Consider the following 12,492-nt stretch of genomic DNA (forward strand, 5'->3'; position numbering starts at 1 on the left):
AAACACTTCACACAATGTTTTTGTCCAAAGCTTATATTCAAAAGATTTTGACACACGCTTGGGATCCTCAAGCTCTGCCAACCTGCATCTAAACCAAGATATTGGTTGCCAGCATTTGAGTACTACTTCACAGGCTACCAATTGAATTAAGTCTGTATCCATTTCTAGATGCATTTAAACTCTGATTCCAGCAATGGATTGGAGAAACCCTTTGGGCTCAATCATACCAGAAAGCAGGTCAAAATGATTGAAGGTTCTGTTCATACACACATGTGGACATCAGGTGAGAGCAGAAATTCAGTGGGCTGTGATATTTTATGCAGTTGAATAGGCTGCTGGTATTCATTGTCTAGTCTCATACATTAAGAATGTCTAAGAGGGTGAGGTGCAGCAGGGTTGTTGGCAACCAGAAGCCTGAAAACCAGCATAAATCCCCACTACCAAAAGAAAGGGAGAAAATTGGAAAATAACGTGGAACGATGTTATCTTATTTATTTCAAACTGTTTAATTAGACATTCACTCATTTTTTCATTAGTTGCCACAATATAAATTTCTTAATACTTCTGTAGTCTATGAACACAATTTGAAATAAAATAAGTAGACAGTAGTGGCCAACCTTTATGGTCGTGTAACAAAATAAATTTTTTTGATTGGGTATTTCTTGATTTATGCTATGCTATTTATGCTATAAATCAAGAAATATTCAATCAAGAAAAAACTGAAAACACAGTATTGATTGAACATGGACATGGACATGAATGTGCTAATATTCTGAGAGCGTTTCTTGATAGCCCGCGGGCCACCTCTGGCCCACAAACCACAGGATCGCCACCACTGAAACATACAGTGCTTTAGTTAAGTAAGTTTGACTCCTAACTGAGATGACTGAGGATTTTCAATCCTATAGCTGGTTCTTGTTGGAAGCTGCCTCTTGCCTCGGTTGGCTGGGCTTTATTAGTTCTCTTCTGGGCTCTTTGATGGAACACTATCAAAGAAGCCAAGCACTTAATAAGGCGAGCTGTAAGGTGGCACAAACACTAACCTTGCCCAGGTCATGGCTTCTGCTGGCCAAACATTCAGTACTGCAGACAGACAGTAAACAGTCCACACCATCCTCACAACTAAATATATACATAAAGATCAATACCAATCAAAAAGAGTACAAGACAACTTGAATAATTCTTACATTTGATATAGTGCCTTTCATGTCTGGAGGATGACTCAAAGCACTTCACAGGATATTTAGTATTGTAAATTTTCGTATCTGTAGGTGAAGGTTGCAATTTGGACTGAAACTGGTTTACTGCAGTTTCTTTAAGTAACTTGTAGAAAAAAGATTAAGACTCTTTAAGGATTTACTAAATTCTGGACATTCTGAAATGCTAAGAAAATAGAGTAACCTAGACCCAATGGAAATTTCTATCCCAAAATGTACTCCATGTAAGGCCAGGAGTGAAATTCAACGTCTGGCCATAACAAATTTGTAGGCAAATTCAAGATATTTTGGATGTAAATGCAAAGCATAACTGTTGATAACGTTTATTCAGCTGTTTTTTAAGTTTGTCAAACTGTATGTTCTGTATTGTATTGGATATTCTACTTTTTTTCAAACTGAAAAATGTACTGAATATTTTAACACCTGCCAATCACCGCAACATTGTAATAAAAGGGCCCAGTAAAAACAACAAAGCGTATCGTATTCTACAGAGAGCAAGTCTGTCAGTGTGTCCATCATGTTTATTATCTAGAATTTCCTACCATTATTAAAGGTCCCAGACTGAGTTTGGTCTTTTGAATCTTAACACCTCCAATGTTCAAATTGAATAGATATACTGATAAATTCACATGAAAATTACAGGCCTTGCAATTATTTTCAGCAATATAGCTTCGCTGTGAAAGGAGCTTGGCACAGTCATGTGTCCATATTATGTATAAGGTGTCCAATCTTTCAGATGCTGCTTCAGAACTTCTGGTGATTTATTGGGCAGGGGTCATGAAATGGAACATTGCTTACTTCAATTGAAAACAATTAACTTGGGAGTTTACTCCCACTACATGCAGTGCTTTTGCTGAGTTATATCTCACAGCAGACAAACCTCACATTCTGTCCCTTGTGTGTTCTCTTAGTCAATATAAATGCAACCAATCACTCAGTGGGACAGAAAGGCAGCTTGTTCAATATCCAGGACTGCTGTATAGCAAATCGAAAAACAATAAACATCGCAATAAAGTTCTGATTAAATCAATAAATTCCATAAATAATACGAATGATTGTCATTTCATTATTAAAACCATTTCCTTGTTTGAGAGGGTCTAATTTCAGAGAGAGACCAGATAACCCACAAATTAATTTCCTTTCTACGCAATATTAACTTTCGGATATCAGAACATTTAAATGAAACTTTCAGCTAAAAATAAATAATCCTTGCATTTGACAGCACCTTTCACATTAGGAGGATGTCTCAAAGTTTTTCACAGGATTTACGATAAAGTGTAATGACTGTATTTTGTAGGCAAACAGAGAAAGGGGAGGCATAGGTTTAAAGATAACAGTGGATTGTGGAAACAAAAATTGACAAATTCAATCAAACCCTGAAAAATATTTCTCAAAAATAATATTATCAGGGAATTAATGCAGTGTAACTGTGCTAAACTGCAATTTTTAAGTATAACACCATGAATAGGACCCCTGTGTTTTATACATCAGATTAATTTGTTGGTAGAGGGAAATAGCAATTCAGAAACTGAGTTGCCTTTAGGTAGGTAATGTAGCATTTGTGTACCTTAACAATGCAACACAGGGTAATACTATGGGCTCTGATTCCTCAAACAATAATGTTTGCCTTCTATAGGGACAGCTCGTCAATATTGATATTCAATGATATAGCAACAATCTGGCACCAAGTGCTGTGGTTCTCAGACTGGGAATCACTGGTACCATTGCTTATGTCTTAGAAGCCTCAACCATGTGACCGGCTTGACTTTGAGGGCTTTTTTGCCCAATGTATCATTGAAGAATCCTTGCACAGTTATTTAATGAGGTCTAAACTGCAGGATTTCTTCATAAGAAATCTCATTATAAGGTGAGCTGACTGGTGGGAACTCTAAAAAAAATCCTTGCATTTGATATAGTGCCTTATCATGTCTTCCAGATGTCTCAAAGTGCTTCACAGAATATACTGTAAAGCGAATTGCTGTATATTTTCTGGGTGCTGTAATTTTATTATTCAAAGATTGTATCCCCTGACTATTCTTCTCAGCCAGTGTTTATCCTTGTAACATTAATGTTTTTCTAAGAAGAAAAGCTTCCACTTATTTTTGAGACAATTGTTCACTACAGTAACAGCTGACTTCATTGGGAGTAGGTTTCACGTATCTATTACTCTTGACAAAACCAAAATTGCCCCTAAATTCTTGGCTCACTGTAGGATTGTTAATATTAACCTTAAATTGGTTTAAAGATCTGAATCTACCAATGAACGTTTTCCAATGAAAACATTGTTTGCTGTGCAAACCTTTCATCATACCCTAGAGTTGTAAATCCTGGAATCAATCTGGTCATTCTTCTCTGAACCACCTCAAGTGGCGAGTCTTTTTTTGCATAGCAATGCTATTTCTGGGTTATATTTATATTTTATTTCTGTCAACTTTAATTGAGGATGTTTAGGTTTAAGTTAATTTCTATAAGCGACACTTTGGCTGACGTGTGCAGTGCTTTCAATCAGAATCCTTCTCTACTTATTCCACGCTAAGTCTGTAATGTTTGTTCCTGTAGCACAGACTACAGTTGTCATTCCTCAGGGATTAGTCAGTCTCTGGCTTCCTTTGATCAGTGTTAATTCATTGGAGAATTGTGGCTCCAACGCTCCATCTGTTAAGATCTTCTCATTTGTAGTGCTCAGTTAAAATTAAGAGAAGATCGGGACGCAGTTTATTCTGATCCATAGTCGTGCTGATTTGAACATCACTGTGATGCCTAAAGTAATCATTTTGGATTAGATGGACTTTATGCCGCTTGCACAGATTAACAGCTGGTTGCTTTATCTAGTTCCATACTTATGAAACAGCTGTTAGACATTTAGCTAATATAATCCTGCCAGAGAAGGATTGAGGCTTGAGGCTCAGTCCATATACAGTATCTAACTTTAGACAGATTGACTGTTATTAACTGAACAGTTCCAATTAGATTCATTTATTTTCCTTTCAATACCTGATGAGACCTGGGAAGTAAACTAACGAAAGACTGGTAATAACCCAAAACTGAACCAACTCCCGTCCTAAAATACCAGCCAGTCATCTAATGTGTTTTATCTCTTGGATATGAATGCTCACAATTCCATGAAAAGTACATTGCAGCACAAAAACTGCTCTGGTTAAGGTCACAAATGATATCCTGACCGTGAGTGACCAGGGCTCCCTCTGCATCCTCATCCTCCTCGACCTCTCTGCCGCTTTTGACACTGTGGACCACTCAATCCTCCTCCACTGCCTCTCCTCTCCTCCACACCTCGGGGGCTGGAAGCATCAGATCCATAGCTGCACACTCAAGCTCACTAAGCCAATCAGGAACCTGGGTGTCTTGTTTGACCCTGAACTGTCCTTTCTTCCCCACATCCGGGCCATGACCGGCACTGCCTACCACCACCCTCTGCAACATTGCCAGACTCCGCCACTGCCTCACCCCATAGGCTGCCGAAACCCTCACCCACCCATTCGTCACATCAAGGCTCAAATATGGAAATTCCTTCCTCATCGGCCTTCCCAACTCTTCCCTTCACAAGCTGCAGATCATCCAAAACTCTGCAGCTCGTGTACTCTTGCGCACCAGGCTCCATGACCCCATCACTCCCACCCTCGCCCGACTCCACTGGCTCCCCATCCCTCAGAGGATCAAATTCAAGATCCTCGTCCTCACTTTCAAGGCCATCCATGGCCTTGCCCCCTCCTACCTCTCTGACCCGCTGACTCCCTACCAACCTGTCCGTTCCCTCCATTCAGCGGGCTCCGGCCTGCTCCATGTCTTCCACCCGACCCGCCCTACCATCGGAGGCCGGGCTTTCAGCCTCTCTGCCCCCACAATCTGCAACTCCATCCCACAGTCCTTACTTCCTCCCTTGCCTCCTTCAAAGCCGGTCTCAAGACCCTCCTCTTCGATCGTGCCTTCGGTCGCCATCCCACCTCTCTGCCTTCCCTCACCCCTACCCCGCCCCCATGCTCGGCTCCTGATCCCTGACTGTCCAGTGCCTTGGGACATCCTCCCGATGTGAAAGGCGCTCTATAAATGTAATTTTGTTGTTGTTGTAGGGTTTCCAATCAAATCATATTTGTCAAATCAACTGTGAGTATGGCACATTTAACAGCTAGTACTTTTGACTCTGGGTCAAAAGATTGCAGCTTCAAACTCCACATCGGGACTTTGAGCTCACAGTCTAGGATGACATACCAATGTATTATCAGAGTCCTATCATTCCGATTAAACAAACTAAGGACACATCTACCTAGTCAAATGGACTTTAAAAAGACAAAGGAATTTCTCTGCGTGTCATGACAAACAATTCTCTATTTAAAATTGGTCATTCATTTAAATATTTTTGTTTGTGGAAGACTGCAATGGTTGATGTTTGACAACAAATACACTGTTCAGGCATTTCAACGTGACATCAAATGCAAGGATTATTTTATTATTCTGAACATCAAATCTTCAAATAAAGGAGCAGATCAGCAGTCACCAATGGCAATTGGTCCCACAATCATTTCTGCTTCACAGCCCATTTCAGCAGCAATTCTCCACCTCCACAAGATACTGGATTATAATGAAGCAGTTTATATGCATAACAATCAAGATTAACATAAAACCTGCCTGCAGGAAAGACGTTTTATTTGATCTGCTGTTTATTCTATTTCTTTTCAACAAACTGCTCATTCGCATTCTGTGCCCCCTGCAGCCTTCCACAGTTATGTGTGATCTGGGAGAATAACGAGAGTCAGGGACACAGATTTCTCCATGATTGCCATTATCAATATATCAATATCAGTATGTTCTGTGAAGTGCTTTGAGGCATCTAGAACACGTAGAAAACACTATATCAAATGCTAGGATTATTATTACTATTATTATTATTATCAGAAATCTGATGCTGAGAAGAAAGAGGCTGTCTCTGAGTGAGGGAGCAGGAAACTAAATTGGCTGCCTGTAAGACAACCAGAGAAAGATTGATGAATTCTGACATGTGATTGGGAATAGTGTATCCATCTGCTCAGATACAGGAACTCAGAGCTCAATTGAGCACTTGGTCACTAGGTTCAGGCCGGGTTTGCCCTGCCAGAAAGGCCATCCTGTCACCTGAATTGCTTAGGTGGTCATGAAGAACTAGTTCAGGTCTGCATTGGCTTTTGACAATTTGGGGCTCAGAAGAGTTTGTGGAGGTCTAACAATATATTCTATCTACAAATAAATATATATTTTGTTTAAAAATAATGAATTGTTTTAGTCTAATGTATTTAATATTTAAGCCAACAGTGGGATTCAATAACAACAAGATTACATTTGTATAGCGCCTTTCATGACGGGAGAACGTCCCAAGGCGCTGGACAGTGTACAACATTTCAGACCCGAGCTGGGGTCAGGGGGGAGAAGGGAAGGGAATGGAAGGGTGAGTGACCAATGGCATGGTCAAAGAGGAGGGTTTTGAGGTAGGACTTGAAGAAAGCTAGGGAGGGGGTGAGGCGGAGTGATTGGGGGATGCAATTCCAGAGGTTGGGGGCAGAGTGGCTGAAGGCTTTCCTGCCTTCCTGGTGGGGCGAGTGGGTCAGGGAATGTGGAGTAGGGCAGAGCCAGCTGAGCGGAGGGAGCTGGCGGGTTAATAGGGGGTTAGGAGGTCGCAGAGGTAGGGTGGGGCGAGGCCGGAGGGCTTTGTAGGTGAGGACCAGGATCTTGAACTGGATCCTCTGAAGGTTAGGGAGCCAATGGAGTCAGGAGAAAATGGGGGGATGGGGGGATGGTGCGAGAGAGGACACGGGCTGCAGAGTTTTGGATTATCTGCAGCCTGTGGAGGGAGGAGTTGGGAAGGCCGGCAAGCAGGGCAACCAATTTAAGCAGGTACCAGCAGACATTTGCCATTTTTTCTGGTCTTAGTCTTAAAATTCAAGATTGTACAGACTTTTATAAAATTCTTAAATTCATTCTTAATTTGGAAGGTTGTTTCAAGAACAGGCTGTCAAACTAAAAACAAATTTAGAATTTTTCCAAATTCTGCATGATGTGAAAAGAATAGTCTTAAGACTGAGACTACGTCAGGGTCTCTGGAGCTAATGAAATACAGTGTATAAAGAGTTCCAACAAGAGTTGACTAACTTCATGTTATTCCACTTATCTTAGATTCTGTTCTTCCATAAAAATAAAATATTTATTTTGCTGCTTCTCGTTTCCAGGATCAAACTCCTGCCAGCAACAGAAGAGTTTATAACTGTTGTGCTATGTGGTGCATGCTTGTTGAGCTTTTTGAAAAGAGAAAGCTGGAAGTTGGTGTATACTGACAGTTACACTGCTGTAGTGTCCCGGGGAAAGAGCTTTGCCTCAGTTTTTTGTTTTGATTTTGTAAGCAGGATTAGGCCCCACTAGGCCTCCACTAAGCCAAATTAGACATCACATTCTTCAAACGGGAACCAAAGTTGTCCCCCAGACAATCTAGGTCCCAAATCATCAAAGGATAATGCAGACCAGATTGCTTTCCTCATGAACATCTGGGCAAGTCAGGTGACTGGATGACCTATCTGGCAGGGCAAGCCTGGCCTGAGAATAGTGACCTATTGCTCAAGTTAGTAGTTCTGTATTCTAATTTCTCTGATCGGGAGCCACTGTAAACCCCATCCCAGTGTGAGGTGGTGTAAGATGGGGTTAGTGTAGCAAGGGGTGGATGAAGGATGGAGAATGAGGGAGGTTGGGAACTACTGACTGATACTGTAAGGAGAGGAAAGGTTGTAAACTAAAGGTTGTAAAGAAGAATTTAAATAAAAAAAACACTATTGATCATGAGGTGAATCTGGATTCACAATGATGGGTTCCAGATGCTGTCAACTGAGGGATAGATACTCTTCTTGAAACTTGTTATGTTTGGGCATTATTGGGCCTTATCAATTGGGCAAATGGGCCATGTTTTCGACAGGGGTAGAAGAGGCTTATGTTTGTACCAGGTTGGTGCCTCAATGTCTAGTATACCATAAGATAAAGAGGATTTTACAACTTCAAGGTGTCAAAGAAGGGAAGATTAAGTGTCACGATGAACCTTTCTCACTTGGTACCAAGGGTCTCCCAGGGGTGAGGATGAACCAGCTTGGGAACATGCTTGGTTAATCAAAAATGGAATTATGATTGCATAAAATAACCTTTCAATTCCATTTTTGGTTATAAGAGTCACATAGACTAAATTGGGGGATAAAGAAGGGAAGTTTAGCTAAATTCGGGGAAGAGAGTAAGAGTCAGAGATGGATCTACCACCACTAATCCCACTAACGTCACTCAGATTCTAAACTCTTCCTGGAAGAGATAAATATTGATCAAATTATCTCTTCTGTGTTTCACAAGCGGTCTTTGCTTATCGAGGCTCAATAGGTTTAAGAGTATAAGATTGCATGATTTATTAAAATCTGGTTAACTCAATATTGTTAAAGTAGTTTTAAAGTATTGCCTATGTGCTAGAGGTTTTTGTTTCTGCATCGCTGTGCCGCATTTGGGAAAGTTGTTGTTTACTGGCACTTGTTATTAATAAATCAGAATAATTTAAGAGAAATAAAGTGTTTTGGGTAGCTTGTGAGATCGCTCTGACTGGGCTCGCATCTTAGAAAAAAATGAGAAGTGAAGGATCGGTCCTTTCAGAGCGCACCTGAAAGGAGTGTGTTATTCACACATTAAAAAAGAGATAAGAATACCATGACACCAGCCAACAGTGGACCAAAGGTATAGCTCTACTGACAGAAGCTCATCATATCATAATGCATTATGGGGAGCCTCAGATACAGTACTGAACTTCAGAAGAAGAACTGCAGGAGCATTGCCCATGAAGCAATTGATAAGAACAGATTCTACACTTGATCTTAGCCAAAAGGCCAAGAAGCTTTCCCTCAGTTACACTGCCTACAGTATCACTGGCTCATGCATTGTGGCTAGCTAACTGGAAAGGATATACAATCTGAATTTACAACAGAACAAAACACAACAACTTGCATATCAGTCACATACCACCAGAATACTGGTGTTGGCACAGTTAACCTTGTAACTCTGCTGTGACTGTAATTGTGGATGAACGTAGCAGCCAAATTGTACACAGCAATGTCCCACAAACAGCGTTGAAGTGAATAACCAATTTTATCTGGAGGATTGTTGGCCAGGACACCTGGAGAAACTCCTTTTTCATAGTTCCATGAGATTCTGAAGGTCATTTAGACAGATGAGAACTCGCTTTAATGTCTTATATAAAGTGTAAGACCTCCGACAATGCAATTCTCCTCCAGCATCAGTTTACAATGTGAGCACAAAGTCCAGACAAATGTCTTGGATCCACAACCTTCTGATTCAGCCAAGCTGACAGATCCTTCACTGTTAGAGTCCAGATAAATGCAGACAAAACTTTTACCATGAGAGTCACCGACAAAACAGAGCTCACTATTAGATATTTTGAAGCTTTAAACTTTTTATTTTAATTGTTCACTGCCAATGGTTTTGCTTCCCAGAGTTGCATTCTCATCAGAGTTTATCTTGCACACTTCATGGCAAACAATGACAGATCAAGGAAAAAAGAAAGGTAGAAACAAAAGTCTCAAAGTGATTTTCAAAAAATAGTTGCATCTAGGCAGTTTGTTTCCAAGGCAGAAGTTCCCATTGAGCCCAATTATGACCACCCATGTCCTTATTTCCAATATGTGTGGGTCTGTGTTCCAACCCTGGAAAAATTAGTCACATGCCAGGCAGAATTCCATCTGACTGTTATATGTATTAGAGTTCCCTAGTGTTCAATGCAATCTGTCCAATTCTGAAAACAAGCTCCTACTTTGTATAATTGAAAGTGGTTTCACATTTCTTGGTGTATTCCAGCCTACAGGTTAAATTATAGATTAAGCAGTGCAGGCAGATACATATAATGAAGTCTCAGTAAGGTATCCATTTGAAGGTGTGATTAATTGGCAAAGTTGTGTATATTCTTTGAATGTGAGCCAGGTTCGACTCACGTGGGATAAAGGATTCGATCAGTACCAAACTATCCAATTCTGTAAAAATCTGTTTGGCTTGATATTAGAATGATGTTTCCAATCTGGAAGAGCTGGGTTCAGCAATCTTCTACAATCCAAGATATTTTATGTCACTGGGCTCATTTAAAAAGCTGTTTGATGCTCCGATGGGAGGATGGTAATGTGGTATTCTGGAGGGATGAGATTAGATGGGCCAAAGGGCCTTCTTCATCCAAACCAATCTTGTGATCTTATGATTCAGCTATACCAATGGAGTAAATCCTTTAATAGTGGGAGCAGAACCATTGGATGTGTTCATCAGTTTCCTTTTCTTTTGCATACCAAAAAGTGGTTGCAATTAGAAATAATTAGATGGCTCACAAAACTATCCTCTTGTGTTTGCTGGCAATGCATGAAAGATTTGGAAAGCTGGTACAAGTCTGTCATAGTTTGTTACCTATTCTACAACCTCTGATTCAGCAAATAATGGTTAACACTTTATTGTAATATATCTATGGAAGTGGCACAGTCTCATCTAATAATAGGGCTTGCAGCCAGTCCACTTTCACCTATGGTATACTTGTGGGAGAAATTCCACCTGGGTCCAGATTTATTCTATTTTAATAGTATTTCAAAGAGTCCAGAATTTGGCAAATTGCTGAATTCAATCTTAAATTTGAACCTGGTTTCTATGGTTAACACTGTATTTCAGAATCTACCAAATTCTCAACACCAAAATGCTTAGAAAACGGCATAAATCTAGAGAGGGTATATAATAATTATAATTTCTTTTGGATTGAGATTTGGAAAACTGAGATTATAGGCTATCTAGACCTTGGGCCTATATCTGCCTCCAGTGACTCAGTACACTTGTCTTTCAGATGGAGAGTTAATTGTTTCGAAGAGGCTGGTCCAAAGGTCTAACAAATAAGGCAGAGTCCTCGTAAATAAAAAATGTACTGTCTGTTGACACAGAACTATACTGTAATTTTCAGATGACCAGTTCATTCTATGTAAAATTAACTAAAAGTCTGAAATTCTACTTAGTCTTAGCCTGTAAGCCTATTTTGTCAGTTTTACATATGAAACAGTATTGGGAAAAAAATCTTAATTTGCGCTTTGTTTGTCTGCAATTCTTCAAAATAACTAACTTCAAAATTACACTACCACCAACAACAATAATTTACATTTATATAGTGTCCTTCACCCAGGTAGCATCTCAGAGCACAATTACAATTGAATGCAAGGATTTTCCAAAATTTACTCATTTTTAAACTAAAAAGTATTGTAGGCCAAGACTGTGTAATTTTTGGCAGTGCTAAAAATAAGCATAAAAAACTGTTTATGCTACATTATGCTGAAAGTTAAACAACATCACATTAGGATCGGAAATTCTGCAAAGCTGAATAGGTCTAATTCAAGAGTGTTAAATTTTATGCCCGAATGAGAGATAATGAACAGACAAATTTAATGAAGGATTTTTGACACTAGTAATGTATCTTAATGAGCCAATTAAACCTCTAAATAGGTCAAGCACGGGGACGAGATGTGGAGTGCAGAATTTTGAAGCAACCGGAGGTACATCAGTCAAATAGCTAATTTTCCCCAGAATTTGAAAGAACTGCTCAATGGTTCATGGTGGCTGTCTGCACTGACTGCTGTTCTGGGGGTGACTGCTGTGAGTCAGTCTCTCACCAGAAATTTGAATGCATTCTGCTGTAATGGCATTTAGCAAAGCTTTAATCTAATAAGGTTTGTATTTTTGAACACAGGTACAGGAGAACTCTGCCATGTTACCCTTCAGTATAAAGCTGCCCCACTGCCTTGCTCTGTGGTGAACCCCCTAACCAGAAGCGCAGTACCCCGGCTTCTAACACTGACTAGCCCACTTCCCATGCTTAAAAATAAAGGCCAACTTCTGGGTCATCAGGTTGCCTACGCACTGGAAATGCTTGTTATATGGAGCAAACACAAAGCAAATGATGTCGGTAGTACTTTCTGCACATGTGCAGTATGCAGAACATGATGTCAGCAGCAACCTGACAATCCAGAAGACAGCCATTTTTTCACTCCTTGTTTATACTGCGGGGACTGAAACATTGAACCCAGCCGACTGCACTATATCAGAGTGTCTCCGTGTATGACAGAATTTGAAGGGGAGAAACTTAAGGAAAAGCACTAAACCTTTTGTTTGTTTCGCCATCCGATATTCACCACTCTTTACATGAATGCAATACCGCATTTATGAAATTGAAAAATGCCTGTAA

At 40.1% G+C, this 12,492-nt stretch overlaps 1 pseudogene; it reads right to left on the minus strand.

Moving 5' to 3' along the window:
- Nucleotides 1-8,955: 8,955 nt before the first annotated feature.
- On the minus strand, nt 8,956-9,118 carry LOC121848169 (annotated as a pseudogene).
- Nucleotides 9,119-12,492: the final 3,374 nt, after the last annotated feature.

This window comes from Callorhinchus milii, unplaced genomic scaffold (assembly GCF_018977255.1).
Source record: "Callorhinchus milii isolate IMCB2004 unplaced genomic scaffold, IMCB_Cmil_1.0 Scaffold2, whole genome shotgun sequence".
Lineage (NCBI taxonomy): Eukaryota > Metazoa > Chordata > Chondrichthyes > Chimaeriformes > Callorhinchidae > Callorhinchus > Callorhinchus milii.